Genomic DNA, 15,135 nt, shown 5'->3' with positions numbered 1-15,135 from the left:
ATTTAAGTATTTCTTTTTGTTTATTGGGTAAGGACATTGGGTAAATTTCACTCTTCGTATGATTTACAGACAGACCTGATATAGTTGCAAATTCTCTAATGATTGTCATTGTATTGTTTATTAATTCAGTTCTTACTTTTTCTTTCTTCTTTTTATAGGCTGCTGCTATGGAGATATATTTTCCCCGGACCACTGCTTTTTTTTTTTTGAAATATAATAAATTTTATTGAAACATTTGTTGCAACAAATAGCTTACAAGCAGTCATTTTTGGGTCGAAGGGGATTTTATAATTAGTGATGTCTTTAATTTTCATTAGTATCTCCTCCCAAAATTGTCTAATTCCATTGCATTCCCACCAGCAGTGAGCAAAGGTTCCCTCTTCTCCACAATTTTTCCAGCATTTTGGGGATGATCTAGCTGATATTTGCGCTAGCTTTTTGGGTGTCAGGTCCCATCTGTGAATCACTTTAAATGTTTGTAGTTTAGTTACTATGATTTTTGAGGTGAATATTCTAGACGACCATATTTTCTTCCAATTCTCCGAGGATTGTTCAATTGCACAGTCTCTGCCCCAGCTAGATGGACAGCTTAATTTCTTGTTCACAGTGATGCTTAGAAGTAAGTTATATAGTTTAGCTATCATTCCTTTTTTTTGATGTAAAGGTGAGTTTAGAATTTGTTCAAATTCTGTCAAGGGTTCTTTCATGATGTTCCTTAGCTTTATTTTTTCTGCCATGTGTGAAAGTTGTAGGTACTTAAACCAATGTAGTGATTGTTTCATTTTATTCTCTATATCCACTTTCTCTAGGAGACCCGATTTGGTGGCGATGTCAATTAATCTAGTCATTTTTGCTTGTTGTAAAGTTGTGATAAGTGATTGGTCCCAACCTGGCTTAAACCATTCTTGATTAATAAACGTAGAGAATCTAGATATTTTTGGAACGATTTTGGTCTTGATTTGGTCCCATGTCTTTAAGATAGATGGGATCAAGAAGCTTTTTTTGAAGTTTTGTGGCCTGTTACATGGTTTATTCCAAACCATATCTTTTATGTCACAGAGTTGTGAAGGAGGTTGTATGATCGTAACCCAATCTGGTTGAGGGGAGTTTGAGGTCATTTGCAAGAGGTTAACCAGTCTTGCTGCTGATTGATATAGATGTAAATCTGGGTAATTAAAACCACCATTTACTGATTTCCTTCTCATAGTGGTGAATGCGATTCTCGGATGCTTGTTCTGCCAAAGAAATTTATTAATTAGTATTTGCCATTGAGCTATTTGAGTTCTGTTAATAGTGAGAGGGAGTGCTCTGAACATAAAAAGAAATTTTGGTAGTACAAATGCTTTTATTAAATGGAATCTGTCATACCACGTAAATTTTATCTTATTCCAATTGATAATATCTAGTTTAATTTGATTTATTAATTTGAGGTGATTCAGTTTTATCAGATCTGTCAAGTTGGGGGTGATTTGAACTCCTAAGTATGTAAGATGTGTTGGGGACCATTGGAAACTATATATTTTATTAATTTGTTGGATCATTTTGCTGTGGGTGTTAATGGCAAGATAGTAAGATTTTGTTTGGTTGATTAGTAGTCCTGATATTTCTCCAAATTTTATGAGTAAGGATGAAAGATAGGACAATGAGTTAAGTGGTTTGGCCGGACCACTGCTTTCATGACCTCCCAAACTTGATCCTGCAAGACCCCACAATTTAAGTTAATTTTGTAGTAGTTTTAAATTTCCAATTCTATTTCCTTGTATGTTGAAGTGTCAAATAAAAATATTTTATTTAGGACCCAATTGGATTGTTTTCTTTCTTCCTCAGTCAAGCTTAAGACGCATTCCATCCATGCATGTTCTGACCACAATTTTAGCCCAATTTTGGAAGAGGAGATTTAAACAAACTATCGGAGGTTAAGATGTAGTCTATTCTTGTATAGGTTTTATGGCGCAGTGAGTAGTCTGTATATTGTCGTTCCTTAGGATGGTGTTGTCTCCATAGGTCAGTTAAGTCAAACTTCTTCAACAGTTTAGCTAACTGAGATGTTCCTTTTTCTATGTGGTTTCGTAAGTTTGAATGTTTTTTTCCCCCTGTAATATCTAGATTGGGGCCAACAATTAAATTTAGGTCAGCCCCGATTATTAATTCTCCTTCCTGAAATAATTTTAAATTTGGTTAAAGTTTCGTTTATAAACTGAGTTCGGTTGGTGTTGGGTGCATATAAAGAAGCCAGTGTTAATTTAGAAGAATCTAGGTTTCCTTTGAGGAATATAAGTCTGCCCCCAGGATCTTTATCTATGTTTAAAGGTTCAAATCTTGTATTTTTTGAAATAAGGATGGCCACTCCTCTCGATTTCAAGGAGCCATGGGCCTGGTATTGATGTGACCACCAAGAGGAGTGAAATACCTGCTTTGAGGATGAATTCAGATGCGTTTCCTGTAGAATGAATATATCTGGATGTTGTTTAAGCACCATCGCTGAGACTCTTTTGCATTTGATCTTGTTATTTAGACCTCTGCAATTTAAAGTAAGTATTTTAAGAACCATCTACAACAAAAAAGAGAAGTTTTACCTCATGCCAAATTTTGGCATGATTTATCCTTCATTCTTTATACAGTTTTTTACCATTTATGCACAATTTAAGGAGGTGTTTTGCTCCATCAATATGACTACTTCTATACGGATACAGTGGCCCACTCATTAAACTGTCCCAAACCCAATCCCAACAGTTCTTACCCACACTTTCCCACCTCCCAACTCCCCCACCCTTGAGAACAGAGCAACTTAAAACACATTTCCTAAGACGTGTGGTTAAATGCCTAAAGATCCCCCAAGCCAAAAAATAACAATAACAACAACAACAACTAGCTACACAAACTGAGGTCCTCCGTAATATAGAGGAGGCCTCCCGAAGAACCTGCTTCCCAGATTCCTGGGGGTTATCTACACCCGCACTCCGGAGACCCTTCGCAGTAGGGCCAGAGAGTTTCTCACCCCTCCGCCCCCTCCCCAACCTCAGTATAGATTTAACTTTTGTTTGTTTGCTTGCTTTTTTGTTTGTTTGTTTGTTTTGAGTCACAATACTGACCAACTGGGTTGTATATGTATATTGCATACAGGGATAAGTCCTGGGGACTGTCTCTCAGAGTCCTTTTTTACAGGAATTCTGCTCCATTTGGAAAGAGAGGTACGATCTTGTCCTTTTTAAATTTTGCTTGGAGAGTCAAGCTGGGTGTCTGTCTTCAGATCTCTTCATAGTTTGATGCCACTGTCTATATCTGAGGTTTGATATGACTTGCCTTGTTGTTTCACTAGCACCTTTGCATAGGCAATCCAATGATATCTTATGTTGGCCTCATTTAGTTGGCTTATAATTGGCTTTAGTTCTTTCCTTTTGGCTAAGGTTTCGCTTGATAGATCCTGGAATACCAAGATTTTCTTTTCTTGATAGGGGAGGAAGCCCCTATGTCTAGCTTCTTGCATGATTTTTTCTTTGGATCTGTTGTCTGCAAAGCTCAGTATAATATCCCTATGTCGTCTAGCTTGTGGGTTTGCAATAGGGCCCGCTCTATAGGCTTTGTCTATAACAGGGGCAATTCTTCCCTCTAAATTTAAGACGTGGGCAAGTCAATTTGCTAGAAAAGTGGACAGGTCAGTCGTACCTTCATCCGATTCTTCAAAGCCACGTAGTTTAACGTTATTAGAGCGCAATTTGTTATCTAAGTTCATGATTTTTTCTAGCATTTCAGAGTCTTTTGTTTGTAACTCACGCACCTCACCCTGCAGTGTGATTCCAAGCTCCACGGCATTCTCAGCCGTCTGTGTTACTTGCTGTAAAGTTTCACTGATGTCCTTTAGTTGGTGAGTGATAGGTTTAAGTAAATTTTCCATTCTGGAAATGATCTTTTCTTCAATAGTATCAATTTTCTTTTTATTTTTATCGATGGACGACTTGAGATCTATTTCCCCATTAAGTTGTTCCTCCGGAGCATCAGTAGAGAGAGCGGCCGCCATTTTAGACTTCTTTTCCACGCTGAGCTTTTTGGTAGCTTCAGCCGAATTTAAAAAGGCTTTCAAAGGTTGGGAAGTCAAATTGGGGGGTTTACTTTCGCTTGCCCCGGCTTTACCCATAACTTTTAGGCAGATTTACTGTTTTTGCTGTGTGCTGGAGGTCGGTGAGGGGATTTAGGGATCGGAGCTGTATTCTCAGGTGTCCGCCATTGCCGAGCGACCCCCCCTGCCCTCCCCCTCTCTTTTCACAAAACCACTTCACAGGGATCTAAAAGTACAGGGCCCTCTACAGAAGTACCTGCTTTCGGTTTCCTTTTCAATGAATTTTTAGGACATGACAACTGAAATCCTGAATGTGAACACACAACACACTACCTCCCCCTAGTCTTTATGGAAATCATAGTCATAGACTACTCCTACTATTAAAAGTATGAGTGTGCAGCCTCATCTGCACTCACAGTCGGACCACAAGTGCCAGGGACTGGAGAAAGCAGACACGGTTTTAACTCCAGAGACCCCTTCGCTTGTAGAGACACTCAAGGTTACCAGAGTGGAGGCAGGTTTCTCTCTCAGCAAGTCCCCTGCTGGTGCTCGTGCCCATCACTGCTTATTTCCATTTTTCATGGCATGAAATCACATCCCAAGGAAAATAGAGTAAGCTAATACATATCCTCCAGGAATATAGAAGAATACAGATTTTAATCGTGTCAATTTTTACTGCTCTTTCAGAACCAGCTCAGACAAATCCTCTGCTTAAAACAACGATGGGAACAATTTCAAATGATGCACCCCTTGATGGCGACTGCTTTTGGAGGAAGCCTCAACAGACTGTGCAGCGGAGAAAGACGGCATCAGTGAGATGAACTATTCTGGATTCATTACTGTGCCTCCTGAAGCACCTAGCTGTGCACGGAAGAAGACCAAGGTGGACTGAAACCTGCAATTTACAGGACTTGTTCAGCAATGGAATTCCAGCAGAAGCAAAAGGGATGTAGGAGAGAGGAGGTCTTTTTTAGTGTGTAAAGATAGTGTGTTACAACTGTGAAGAGATACAACTTGTTTTGCATTTTTTACTGTTCTTTAAATGTTTTAATATTGAGGTCTTTTTTAGTGTGTAAAGATAATGTGTTACAACTGTGAAGAGATACAAATTGTTTTGTGTTTTTTACTGTTTTGTTCTTGAAATGTTTTAATATGGAGGTCTTTTTTAGTGTGTAAAGATAGTGTGTTACAACTGTGAAGAGATACAACTTGTTTTGCATTTTTTACTGTTTTGTTCTTTAAATGTTTTAATATTGAGGTCTTTTTTAGTGTGTAAAGATAGTGTTACAACTGTGAAGAGATACAACTTGTTTTGCATTTTTTACTGCTTTGTTCTTTAAATGTTTTAATATTGAGGTCTTTTTTAGTGTGTAAGATAGCATCTTACAACAGTGAAGAGATACAACTTGTTTTGCATTTTTTACTGTTTTGTTCTTTAAATGTTTTAATATTGAGGTCTTTTTTAGTGTGTAAGATAGCATCTTACAACTGTGAAGAGATACAACTTGTTTTGCATTTTTTACTGCTTTGTTCTTTAAATGTTTTAATATTGAGGTCTTTTTTAGTGTGTAAGATAGCATCTTACAACTGTGAAGAGATACAACTTGTTTTGCATTTTTTACTGTTTTGTTCTTTAAATGTTTTAATATTGAGGTCTTTTTTAGTGTGTAAGATAGCATCTTACAACTGTGAAGAGATACAACTTGTTTTGCATTTTTTACTGCTTTGTTCTTTAAATGTTTTAATATGGAGGTCTTTTTTAGTGTGTAAGATAGCATCTTACAACAGTGAAGAGATACAACTTGTTTTGCATTTTTTACTGTTTTGTTCTTGAAATGTTTTAATATGGAGGTCTTTTTTAGTGTGTAAAGATAGTGTGTTACAACTGTGAAGAGATACAACTTGTTTTGCATTTTTTACTGCTTTGTTCTTTAAATGTTTTAATATTTTGTATTCCTAGCTCTGTTTACATTGATTCTAAAAATTCTGATAATAAAGAGCATTTCAAATTTGATGAGATTTACTAATAAATTGCAACATATGTTAAATAGATTGTCAACAAGATAATCAAGAAATTGCACGTGTACAGGGAACGGTTGCTTTTACCCATTTGCTGGGTGTTCAGATGAGTGAAGCTGCTATGGCAGAGCAGAGAGAGAGAGAGAGAGAGAGGAGGTCCTGCAGGTATGAGGGGCCAAGGCCATGAAGGGCTTTGTATGTGATAACCAACCCCTTGAATGGAGCCCAGCAACTGCAAAGAGACCCCTGTGGTTTCACTCCGCTTCGGCTGGAGTTGCTTTGCCCAGGTCTGCACTGGCCAAGTGTTTCGCCAAGGGTTAACTACAGGCGAGAAAGACCATCTCAGTGCACTGATGCAGGCAACCGTCCCTACTGAGAAATCAGCTATCAGAAGTCAGGCTGCAAGTGCCTATCAACCTCTGCTGAATATTGAACTCCAAAACCAGGCCACTTTGGATGGCAAGCAGTAAGGCTGCATTGGAGGACAAGCAATATTTTCCACCCATTTCCGACACATCCAATATGTGGGAGGAAGTTTTTCAAAATGCATTGGGGAGAGGGGTTGGGTAATTTTGGAAGCCTGTTGGTTTCAGCTCGAGTGCGGGTGTCTTTGGCTTATTATGCATGTGATTTGAACAGTACATTTGGTCTAGTTCAAGGAGAGGTGTTACTTTGTTTTGCCTAACCACAGGGGATGGATCAGGCAGATAAAATAAGTTCTTCTCTTCAAGCTTCCCTGTGCCAGTTTACTGTATCAACAAACATAACCTGCTCATTTCCATTAAGGTTAGAAATGCAACATGCCACAGCATTCTTCCTGTTCCTATACCACGACAAAACGTTTAATCGCCCATTATGTGCAAATGTCGCTGCAGGTTTTTTTTTAAAAAAATACAAAAAACAGAAAATGAAGGCTCACCAAAGTTGTACTGCTAGATAACCAAGGTGACCCTAGGGAAATTAGATCGGAGGGAAGATGAAATCATTACAAAGGAAGAAAGGATCCTATATAGATTTTATATATTTAGAGACATTACTAGAAACATAGAAAATCAGAGCCGGAAGGTACCCCAAAGGTCATCTGGTTCAACCTCCCTGCAGGAAATTCACAGCTGTCTGCCCCCTCACCTCTCCTAGTGACCCATATTATCATGTCATTTAGAGGATTTTAATACAGCCTGAATGTTGGTAAATGTGAACTTTTAAAGGTGGATTGGGTAGGCAGATTCAAAACCCTTAGCATTTGCAAGGTGAAGAAATGAATACTACGAGCCAAGAACAGAGAGCATCATTTGCGGAACAGAGGGCAAAGAATATGAGGACAGCTGGACCTGCCTGTCGCTGTGTGCCAGCGCACCAGTCTACAACCTCCTTCCCATCAAGAGTCATGCTGACTTGCGAAGACCCATCTAGGCAGGCTGGGTAGGAAGGCTTACCGGGCCCGGCTGCAACAGCAATAGCTGCTAGCTTAGGGTTCGGTCATTCACTGACTGTTGAAAACTCGACCATAAACAGAAGAGCAAGATCCGAGTCCAACAGCATCTCGGCAACTAGATTGCCAAGGTATGAGCTTTTGGGAATCAAAGGGAGCTTTGGCGCTCAAAAGTTCTTGCCTTGGAAATCTAACTGGTCTTTAAGGTGCTCTTGGACCCCAATCTTGCTCTTCAACTGCAGACCAAGACAGCTACTGACCTGAAACTCGCTACCAGAGGGCAACTCTAGGAGAGAGTTTTTTTGAGAAAACTAGAGTCCATTCATACTTAACTAAGCATGAACTATACCAAAATATTTGGGGTATCACTATTTGTAAGAAACCAAAGAACTTGGCAGCATTTTGAGTTCTGTGCTTGTCCACTGCAGAGCGGGATAGGTTAAAGTGTTTCAGGAGGAACTCAGCTTTTTGCTTCTACAGATTATTCAGTGCAAACCTCATTTTAGCAGATGACTTGAGCTAATTTTGAGCTAAAAAGTAATTTGCTGTTTGATAAGAATTCTGTTCAATAAGATTATTTCAAGTATGCTGAGATTGTTAACACAACTACAAATCAGTGCTTTGAAAGTGTTTAAGAATATCCCAGAACAGCAAAATTTTGCTATGATTTATTGTCGAAGGCTTTCACGGCCGGAGAACGATGGTTGTTGTGGATTTTCCGGGCTGTATTGCCGTGGTCTTGGCATTGTAGTTCCTGACGTTTCGCCAGCAGCTGTGGCTGGCATCTTCCGAGGTGTAGCACCAAAAGATAGAGATCTCTCAGTGTCACAGTGTGGAAAAGATGTGGCAGGTCATTTATATCTACTCAGGAGGGGTGGGATTGAGCTGAGTCATCCTGTAAGAGTTTCCCCGGGTGTGGAATGCCAATGGTGGGAGGCTTCACTGTATCTTGAGGAGGTTCTTTTGCATATGGATTGGTGCTTGATGTGCTAATCTTCTCTGCAGGGCGATTGTCGGGGATAGAATGTTTTGTTAGCCTGGTGTTTTTCAGAACTGGAAACCATGCTCTGTTCATTCTTAAGGTTTCTTCTTTCCTGTTGAAGTTTTGCTTATGCTTGTGAATTCCAATGGCTTCCCTGTGCAGTCTGACAAAGTAGTTGGAAGTGTTGTCCAGTATTTTGGTGTCCTGGAATAAGATACTGTGCCCTGTTTGAGTTAGGCTATGTTCAGCCACTGCTGATTTTTCAGGTTGTCCAAGTCTGCAGTGTCTTTCATGTTCTTTTATTCTTGTCTGGATGCTACGCTTTGTGGTCCTGATGTAAACTTGTCCACAGCTGCAGGGTATACGGTATACTCCTGCAGAGGTGAGGGGGTCTCTACTGTCTTTCGCCGATCGTAGCATCTGTTGTATTTTTCAGGTGGGTCTGAATACTGCTTGGAGGTTATGCTTTTTCATAAGCTTTCCCATCTGATCAGTAATTCCTTTGATATATGGCAAAAACACTTTTCCTGTAGGAGACTGTTTCTCCTTGGTTGTTTGATTCATCCTGGGTTTGATTGCTCTTCGGATTTCATTTCTGGAGTAGCCATTTGCCTGAAGTGCGTGGTTTAGATGATTAATTTCCTCATTGAGAAAGTGTGGCTCACATATCCATCTTGCACGATCCACTAATGTTTTCATTATGCCTCTTTTCTGTCGGGGGTGGTGATTGGAGTTTTTGTGTAAGTACCGATCAGTGTGAGCACATCAAGCACCAATCCATATGCAAAAGAACCTCCTCAGGATACAGTGAAGCCTCCCTCCATTAGCATTTCACACCCGGGGAAACTCTTACAGGATGACTCAGCTCAATCCCACCCCTCCTGAGTAGATATAAATGACCTGCCACATCTTTTCCACACTGTGACACTGAGAGATCTCTATCTTTTGGTGCTACACCTCTGAAGATGCCAGCCACAGCTGCTGGCGAAACGTCAGGAACTACAATGCCAAGACCACGGCAATACAGCCCGGAAAACCCACAACAACCATTTGCTATGGTTGTTGTTGTGGATTTCCCGGGCTGTCTCGCCGTGGTCTTAGCATTGTAGATCCTGACGTTTCGCCCGCAGCTGTGACTTTGCTGTGATTGCATGTACACACCACCAACAATTTTGGCAACGTTTTTAAACACAGCATGGGCCAGCAACACTGGCACAATGTGGGTTGTGTGTGTGTGTGTATGTGTGTGTGTGTGTGGCAACATTAGTCTCAACACTTTTACTGATGACACCAGAAAATCAGTATGATGAAATTATCCGTTTATACCAGAACCACAGCCTACTTCCAGCAGGCAAACTAAGAGGCATTTGCCTTAAAAAGCATCCCTGTGGGGGGGGGGGGTAAGGGGGGGGAGAGAACCGCAGCCAAGTTCCCCCTCCTGCCACTCTTTCTCATGTCCCCAAAGGCCACGCTGGAGGGTTCTCCTGACTTTCCAAAGTGGCTTGCACGTACAAAAAGTGTAGGTGGGTCTACAAAAGGGCAGCTGGAACGCTCCAGTGTACTCATTGAGTGTTCCTGACACCGTTTGGATACTGCCATTATTCCATTCTGCTTCAACTTACAGTCCAATTCTTAGTACGTTAGATTTTAAAGGGTCTTAAGTTATTATGCCTTTGACAGCTGACTTGGCAGCACAACATTCTGGGACTTAAACACACTTCCTTGAAAATAAATAGCATTTATTCCACAAGACTAGTGTGGAATAAGAAAATGCTAGCCCAGCCACTACATCACAACCTTCAAGCTTAATCCCACACAGTCCGCACAAATTACCTCCAAGACTCTAAACGTATCAATACTTTACATGCTAAAAGATCTAACCAGACTCCTTCAATGACCAACATCCTGACCTGGTTACTTCCCTATCGATACATTAAATTTTAGAGTTACAGCAAAGGCATACACACACAAAAAGAAAGATTTTATTTTGTGCTTAGCTTAGCCACAGTAAATTTACAACACTTATCACTGGGCTAGCAACAAAGCCCGTTGTGGGGGAAAAATGCAACGGGATCTAGAAAGGGGAGGGCGGGCAGGCAGGCATTCGCTCCTCCTCAGTCACTGATTCCAGCTGGTGAAGGAAGGGGGTGGGCATTGTCCTCTGCTTCACACCTGATCTGCCTGATCTTGGCCATGGGAAGGGGTGGTGGGCTTTGCTACCTGCTCCGTGCCTGATACATGCCAGGTAAGGGAGGGGGGCATTGCCTCCTGTTCTGCGCCGGACTACGGCTTGCATTGACACCTGCTCCGAGCCTGATCCCAGCTGGGTGAAGCAGAGTGGGCATTGCCACCTGCTCCCCGCTGGGTGAAGGGAGGAACAGGCATTGCCTCCTGCTCCGTGCCTGATCCTGACAGGTGAAGGTGGGCAGTGGGCTTTACTACCTGTTCTGCTCCTGATCCCAGCGGGGTGAAGGGGGTGCAGGCATTGACACCTGCTCTACTCCTGATTCCGGCAGGTTGAAGGGGAGGTAGGCATTGCTGCATGCTTGGCTCCTGACTCCGGCAGGCTGAAGACAGGGTGGGCATTGCCGCCTGCTCTGCTCCTTATTCCAGCTGGGTGAAGGGAAGAAGGGCATTGCCTCCTGCTCTGTGCCTGATCCCAGCCACCTGCTCCACTCCTGATCCCTAATGGGTGATGGGGGGCGTGGGCATTGCCACCTGCTCCGCCACTAATACCAGCTGGGTTAAGGCAGGGGAGGGCATTGCCACCTGCTCCACTCCTAATACCAAAGAAGGACAGACGTCCCCGTAATGCAAATTAACAAAAAACAATTTGAAAATTGAATAAACAGCAGTAAAAACTGAATTTGGGCTAGTATACGTATAAATGCAATTTACGTGAAGCAACAAACAGAACGAAATGTATTGGAGCTAATACATCGTAGCTCAGTCATACAGTCAAATGTACATAATTACAATATGCAACAATTGTTGCTAATACAGGTATACATTGCAGTTGTCCGGTTGTAAAGTCTATATGGACATGAAAGTATATAAACAGCTTCAGTCGCCAACGTGAAAGGAGGATTCCCAACTTCTCCCTGGGCAATCTTCAGATAATATGAGTTTCCTGACAGGATTCCAGTTAATGTCCTGTGTCGTGGTCCTCTTTATCCCAGGAAATTTGATTATTTCTACAAAGAAGTGTTGTATAAGGGATCTGCTGAATTTACAAACGTAACACATGTTGTATGACATAATAGTATCCTCTGCTCACTGCGTCCCAGCAGCACGTAGATTCACGACCGCAGATAATGCTTGGTCTCTGGCTGGTAACGCCCGCCTTCACACTGAACCATTTTAAATGAATGGCACCACCCTCCATGTACGTCTTTAAAGGTACAGGGAGCCACCATCGGTTACATGCCAATTACATATAGAGCATCCTACTCCTAATACCAGCTGGGTTAAGATGGGAGATGGGCATTGCCATCTGCTCTGCCCCTAATACCTGTTGGGTTAAGGCGGGGCGGGCATTGCCACCTGCTCCACTTCTGATCCCAGCCAGGTGAAGGGGGCGGGCATTACCATCTGATCTGCTCCTCATCCCAGCTCAGTGAAGGTGGGGGGTATTATCACCTGCTCTGCTTCTGATCCCAGCTGGGTGAGGGGGGGGGTTGGGCATTGCCAAGTGCTCCACTCCTAATACCAGCTGGGTTAAGGCAGTGGGAGGGGCATTACCACCTGCTCCACTCCTAATTCTAGCTGGGTGAAGGCAGGAGGTTGGCATTGCCAGCTGCTCCCATCCTGCTCCCACCCTGGGCTTCCCACCATGGCACATTTTCTGGAGGGACACGGTGCCTTGCCTAGGTCTCCCTCCATGGCAGCACCCTCTGGTGGTGCACCAGGGTATAAAGTGAGTTGTCTGAAATACGCTTACTCAATTATATAGTAAGATAGGAACTGAAGGCCTGAATAGATAATCTGAAGAGAGATAAATGAAGGCATTTTCTCTGATGTATACAACCCTGTTGTCCTTTGTGGGTTTTGTATGTGAAGTGAATACCATGTTGGTCATTTTATATAAAATGTATGAAGAGAAATGTTTTACATATGAAATAAATATTAAAATATTTTTTTCAAAAAGCCAAAGAGAAGATTGAAAATAAAAGTCTTGTAAGCAGCTGTGATCAATCCTTTATTTTAATGGGTTGTCTAGATTCAAGGTATCGTGTTCCAAAGTGTTTCTTTTTCAAAGAGTCAAAATCATGTATCCAAAAGTCTCTTTTGAACATACAGAAGTGGTTTATTCTTTTCCAGTGTAGCATTAACTGGATGATCTTTTTTAATGATCAAAAAGTGACAAAAGAGTCAAGAATCTTGTAGGAGTCTCAGGCAGGGTGCTTTATTAGTAAACAAAAGTTTCAAAAGCAGGCAAGTTCTGGGGGCAAATTCTAAGGCTGCCCACCTCCAGGGGGGCATGGACGTTTCCTGGAGTTACAAATGACATGGAGATCAGTTCCCCAGGAGGAAAGGGCAGCTTTAGAGGGTGGCCTCGATGGCATTATACCCCACTGGAGTCCCTCCCCAGGATTCACCTGCACATCCCCAGACATTTCTCAACCCAGAGTTGGCAACCCTAGTCTACTCCCTGTTAACGATCTTCTTGGGGCACACCTGTGGACTGTCAACAGCCTTGTGCTTAGAGCTGAGTGCTGGAAGCCACCTGCGATTGGGATCACACCATGCACATGAGACAGTGATCCAGATTGGCCCCCCACACATATGGAATGGAGGCCCCAGCACATAGCTGCAAATGCATAGTTGAGCCAAAGCACTCAGTTCAGCCTCCCGTCTGCGGCAGGGACTTTTTCCACACGTCTGTCAGCTCTAAGAGGATGTGTGGCACAAGGATCACAAGCCAGTCTTGCCAGCTGTGGGTTGGGGAACTCCTGGAGAGCTTGAGCTGGAGCTGGAGGAGGCTGGCTTTGTGAATATAAGGCTACCATGTTTTTTCTTTCCCTCTCTGTTTGATAAGATGTCTAAAAGTAAAAGCTTTGCCAGCCTGCCTGAGCTTTCACATACTGGTCAATTGGTTTCCGGCCTGAGCAGAGGGAGACATTGGTGCTGTTCTAGACAGTTTAGAACTTGGTTGTTGCCCTGGTAGTCCTTCTACCAGGTAAATTCACCCTACCATGCCCCAAACTCTGTGCACTGGCTGGCAAAACTCTTTTTCCAGCCACTGCGTGAGCAACATTTATTTTAAAATTAAGGTTAGAATAAGAGGGCAGCACACCATTCTGCCAGGCTCTCCAAAGCCAGCATGCCCAAAGCGGCCTTCTGCCTGCCTGCCCACCTCCTCCAGAGCACAGTGCCACCCCTTTACTAAGTATACGGTGGAAATCCATTACATCAGTTCCAGGTTCGAATCCTTACTCTGCCACGGGAGCTTTCCGAGTGGTCTTGGGCCAGTCACACATTCTCAGTCTCATCTCCTTAGAAGGTTGTTGGGAGCATAAAGTGGAGGAGAAGAGTACAGCGTAAGCTGCTTCGGGAAGTCTTTGGAGAGGAAGGCGGGGTACCTACGAAGTAAGCCAATAATTGGATATCTTACCCAACCCCTCCTACCGGCAACCCTTTAACTGGAGGTTGGTCAGGAGGGGACCCGCCTGCCTATACAATATATGCTCTTCCACATATGGCTTCCTATAGACAGACCCAATTTGGGTGGAATGTCTCCCATGCAAGCTTAATTCAACAGGTAGAAGCCCTGCCAAAGCCTAGTCAATGCCCATGCCAAGGCAACCGTGTGACTGTCTAACATGCCTGTGAAACTCTGCATGGGTTGGCTAATTCTGAGACCGTGCAACACCCTGGAAAGTCCTGGTTGCAGTGGCTTATGGACTGTAGACACATTCTGCATTCTGCGCATTTAAGCCAATGAGTGCCTGAGCCTGCGGTCGCAGCAGATGCACTCAGGCAGTCCCATACAGGCAGGGGGCATGCGACTTGGCCAGTGGGGTGCCCCTCGGAAGCCCTGCATTTCCGATGTGGTTTAAAGCGATTCAGAACCAACATCCGTTAAAGGTTTGACTTGAAATGTATAGGGGCTTTTCCTTCAGCCCTAGAATGGCTACATATTCAAATAAAAATGGATACCGGCATGGCCGAGTGATGGGAGAAGTCCCAGAAAGGGAACACGATTGACATCCACAAGCACAGACCCCATGCCTGGCTTGATACCAAATGCCATGTAGGCCGTGGACAGACCTCTGGTGTGGAATGCGGTGTCTGTTTGTGTGCACAGATCAGTGGAAGACTGCACATGAGAGGGAGGGACGGAGGGAGGTATCCATTTGCAATCCTTGCCCTCTGGACTCTACCCAGGAGGCTCTCTTTGCCTTTCAGAAGAAAAAGGAAGAGAGACTAGAGATGGCCCAACGCCCAAAACGCAGATGGGTAAGTGTTCCTGATCACCTCTGAATGCACATCGTGGGGCTCTGAGTTCCCAGCCGGGATCCTGATCACCTTGCACACGAAGAAGGCCAGTTTTTCTCACCCCAGTCGTATCATCGCTAGCGCCTTCCTCAGGTCCTGGCTCTCTTTTGGGTTTCAAAATGTTAGGAAAATGGTAGTGAAATACCT

Source organism: Eublepharis macularius, chromosome 9, assembly GCF_028583425.1.
Source record: "Eublepharis macularius isolate TG4126 chromosome 9, MPM_Emac_v1.0, whole genome shotgun sequence".
NCBI lineage: Eukaryota > Metazoa > Chordata > Lepidosauria > Squamata > Eublepharidae > Eublepharis > Eublepharis macularius.
The sequence above is the reverse complement of the archived record's forward strand: the minus strand, read 5'-3'. Positions refer to the sequence as shown.